This window comes from Silene latifolia, chromosome 2 (assembly GCF_048544455.1).
Source record: "Silene latifolia isolate original U9 population chromosome 2, ASM4854445v1, whole genome shotgun sequence".
Taxonomy (NCBI): Eukaryota; Viridiplantae; Streptophyta; class Magnoliopsida; order Caryophyllales; family Caryophyllaceae; genus Silene; species Silene latifolia.
The window spans coordinates 184,082,680-184,087,321 of NC_133527.1; the positions used below are offsets into that span (position 1 = coordinate 184,082,680).

Genomic DNA, 4,642 nt, shown 5'->3' on the forward strand with positions numbered 1-4,642 from the left:
TGAAGGGTAGTGGCCTAGTGGGCAGCAAACCGACGACGCCCAAATGAATAACTCATCACAAAATCTCATTATAGACGGCAACTATCCGTCTATAACTAAAGACGGACCAAGTAACATACCACATTACGCATAAGACAAACAACAACTTGGGTGGTGGGGCCCAAAAATATCACCACTTTAAGGGTATTTGACCCGTCTCTTGCTATAGACGGATATATCCGTCTATAGCAAGACTTGCTGATAACTCATAGGCATTTGCTTTCACTTGACCCATTTAGTTTGATGGGTTTCCGCTCCGTTTGTATCTGCAAATACAAAAATATAAGAGCAATGCCAAAATTATGACAAATAACATGAATTAGACTAAATAACTTAAAGTAACTAATATTGTATTTTATTCCAATATGAATCCTATTTATTAAACGAACAACCACAGAGCCTACGTGTCGCTCTGCGGTTGAAAGTCAGCAAGTCAAAGCAAATTGTTTATTTCCTAACTTTACTCCCCACGTTGTGCAGCATGATTGTTGATTCCTAATGCTCTTAGTTATTCAAATGTTAAGTGGGATCACATTTCATAAATTTAATTGTATGAAATTTAATTTCAAGGCTTCATCATCTAATTCTATGAATCAATCTTTATATATACAAAAATCTGCCTATTAGATGGGTCTGAAGCGTAAATTGTAATTAATGTGAATTGCTTAGCTTTATTAAAATAATTACAATTACTCTTTAATGTTAATTTTATCATAATATAACAATATTAAAAATAATCAACAACTAAAAAACATCAAATTACAAATTTAATATGGAATATACAAGTAAAAAAAAATCATAAACACAGTATAATCTCATTACGAAATTACATTTAAGATTTCAAAAAAAAACAAGAAAAGTGATGAGAGACGGAGAAGTGGAGATTAATTAACAAAGAAATACTATTAAACTCATTGCAAAAATGTTAATACTATTAATAAATACAACTATGAACTAAAAAAAATGGGATCACATGATTTACAAAATGAGAAAAGAGAAAGGAATTAAAAATGGAAAAAAAAATATTGACTATTTTTACAAACTTAAAAATGTTAAGAACAAACATTTACATATATACTCTATAAAATAAGTTTTAAAATGTGTGAAATCGTAAAAAATAGCATAAAACTGACGTATTTTTTTTGAAAAAAATGATTTCGAATAAAAATTTCAGGAGCATAAATACAGAAAATGATGATAAATACTCTGATAATGTTCTCTTGGCATATGAAGATAAGAAAAACAAGCTTATAAAGGATGAGAGTCAGGGAGGTGAGATTGGGTACGAGCGGCGGAAGTGGAATTGAGTGGGACAAAGGGTTTTTGAGAATTTGTGATAATATATGGCATGAGGTGGATTTCATAGTAGTGGTATTTTGACCTAAATGTCGTTTCCTCAAATATAGCTTTGGGTTTATTGATTTATGAGTTTTATTAACGTAAATACCTACTCCATTGCTATATTATGGGCCAAGTGCCACCACCTTTTACACGGCTTGAGTATGGTCCTACTAGAAGCACGTGGGCTTTGACAATTACTTCATCCGTTTTGGTCATTTGTTTAACTTTAATTTGTCACAAAGATAAAGGAAATGATGACCAATTATTTGATGATAATTGGACCAAATCGAGTGTAGATGATCAAATTATTCATAAAAAACATTTCCAAAATAAAACAGGTAAACAATTGACTGAAACACCCCAAAATAAAAATGGTAAACAAATGACAGAGACGGAGGAAGTAATTGTAAAATAAAGTCTTTATATTGATATTATAAAATTCGGTAAAGAATTTAGTGAAAGACATAATAGGGAAAAATAAAATTAAGTGGGTCCCTCACCCCATCATGTGAGAGGTCTCTCAATAACGTTATTAAAAGACCGTCTCACCGGAGTTTTTGTGATTTTTTTATGAGATCATTAGAGTAAGTACATCGGATTTTTGTATATATCCCAAAATGCATAACTTTATAGAGTGTTATACTCTTAATGAACTATCTCATATTTAAATAAGCAATAATTATATAGCTAATGTGGCAAGTCGTGATATTTTATGTTTGTTATATAAAAAATCACAAAATCTCATTTTAGATGAATACTATCCGTCTAAAGTTGTAGACGTGTCAAATATTTCATCACTTTCATAATAAGACAAACAACAAGTGGGATTATGAGGGTTGTCTTATTATGAAAGTGGTGACATATTTGACCCGTCTACATCTTTAGACGGATATACCCGTCTACAATGAGACTAATTGATAAAAAATAACATTTTATTGATAGGGCGTCTTATATTGATGAAATATTTAAAGTATATAACGTTATTATTAACTGTTTAGCTATTACGAAGTATATATTTATGTGACAATATCACAAGTTTATTTAACAATTCGACTAAATTATTTTACACGTAAACGGGTAACAATTTTTATTTTATCATGTTTCACTAACTAACAATTGTAATTTAAAACGGGTCAAAAAATTGTTATTATATAAAATTTTAAAAATTTGGTTTTATATATAAGCCGAGTTTTGTTTTATAAAGTCGCTCTTAACTAGAAGAATAATATATCGTACTATAACAACTATTTAGCCAGTTGCGACGACGACGAAAACAATAACTACAAGAGAATCACTTTATACTTAATTATTACATTTGGAGTATTAAAATTGTTTTAAAAAAGAAGAAATATTTTAATTCTTTATTTTCAAACTTCATTTATAAATACATTCAACTTATAAAAATAAAATTAATTACTATAAAAATTTATAACTTTATACTAACAAAACTCAAATAACTTACCCGTGCAATTTGCACGGGTTTAAGACTAGTGAATAATAGTAAAATCGGGTCATTAATTGACTAAATAAAAAATAAAATGTGGGATAAAAATACGTAAAGTAAAGCGTTATCAGTCCACTATACTTTGACCTCTTTAACCATTTTTTTATAAGGTTATAGACATAGAAATATTAAGACTAAGCAAATCTACTACACCCTCTGTTCCGGTGGACAATTTACACTTTCTTTATTTTGTGAGGAGAAATAAAGTTAGTGTAAACTATTGACTGAGACAGATGAAGTACCTATTATTTTTAGTAGAGTAAATTACTCCTTTTTAAAATCAAGTTTTTTAAAATTACGCACTTATAATTTTTTTTCATACAGTTTTATAAAAAAAATGCTTCAAAAGTCTTATCTTAAATGACTTATTCGGTTTGTGGCTTAACCAATTTATACTTTGAAAGGTATAACTATGTAGACATATAGAGGAAGCGCAAATACCATAGTACAACCGGTTGTATGATAATACTATACAACCGGTCCACTTCACAAGTCACAGCCCAATCTAAACACTTAACAAAAAAAAAAAAAAAAAAAAAAAAAAAAAAATCTCAAGCAAATCAGACGATACACATCTTTCCCAAAACCAAACTCTAAACCTCTCAACTTTAACCTAAAAATGGAGAAAGAAAACCAATTGACAATCCCATCAAGAAGGAAGAATGCAAGTAACAATATTCAAAGGTAAATTCTTCATCAATTTGTACTATTGACATGTATTTTATCATTTTTACCCAAATTATCATAACCCTAATTTTTGTGTTTGATACCGTTTTCTCTAATTATCATAATTGTTTGATGTTTCATGATTGTCTTCATGTTTATAGTCAGTAACGAATTGAAATTGTACAAATAACCCATCTTGTTTAAATCTGGTCAGTTCTAATTTTGTGATAATGGTGTAAGGTTGTATTAAAAATCATAAACAATGAATGGATGTTGTCAGTAATTGTGCACAAATATTATGTTGCGTATACAATACAATACAAACTTACTTTTTTTGTCTTTAATTTTAATGTTACTTCACCAGTTATCTAGTAATCTTTTCTTTGTTTTTGTAACAGTTCAAGCCTCTACAAAATTTGAGATTCAAATACGCGTACGAGATTGTCAACTTCGAGGGCAATGAAGCAAAATCAGAAGCCTTTTCATTGGTTGAGCAGCTAGTTAAAAAAGTCTCCAAGTGATTTATTATATGTAACAGTTTTAAGATCATTTCTATGTTAATGATGTTTTTTTTAAAGGGAATAACTCTTTCTGATGTTGGAGAGACAAGTTTGGAATAACTTGTCAACATTTTTTGGACACTTTTTAGCTTTCGAGATTTTATGATACATTTTGAGCTATCGAGTAAACTTCCCGAGTTCCATAATTTTCTTAGCCTTGTATTTCTTTTTTCGCTTACGTAAGCAAGGGTTCCGAGCTTTTTACGGATATATGCCGAGCTACGAAGTAAACTTTCCGAGCTACTTATCAATAAATTTTGATTCGCTCAATACATTATTTGAACAGCTCAGTAAGTTATTTGTATTGCTCGAATTGTTTTGCGTACATAATTTTGGACTTAGCTCGGAAAATTTATTTGATAGCTCAGTAAATTTATTTGATAGCTCGAAAAATTTATTTGATAGCTCAGTAAATTTTCAGAGCGATACAAGCAACTTTACGATCGAGTTAATAAATGTTATGAGCTTACAAGAGGCTTTCAAGATTCTTATGCAACTTAAAGGTTGAGAGTTATTAATAAATCCGTACCTT

At 29.5% G+C, this 4,642-nt stretch overlaps 1 long non-coding RNA gene across 1 annotated transcript; it reads left to right on the forward strand.

Moving 5' to 3' along the window:
- The first annotated feature begins 3,445 nt into the window (after positions 1-3,445).
- On the forward strand, positions 3,446-4,239 carry LOC141631561 (uncharacterized). Its single transcript, XR_012537655.1, has 2 exons — positions 3,446-3,568; positions 3,949-4,239. It is a non-coding gene; the product is annotated as an uncharacterized LOC141631561 (long non-coding RNA).
- The last annotated feature ends 403 nt before the right edge of the window (positions 4,240-4,642 follow it).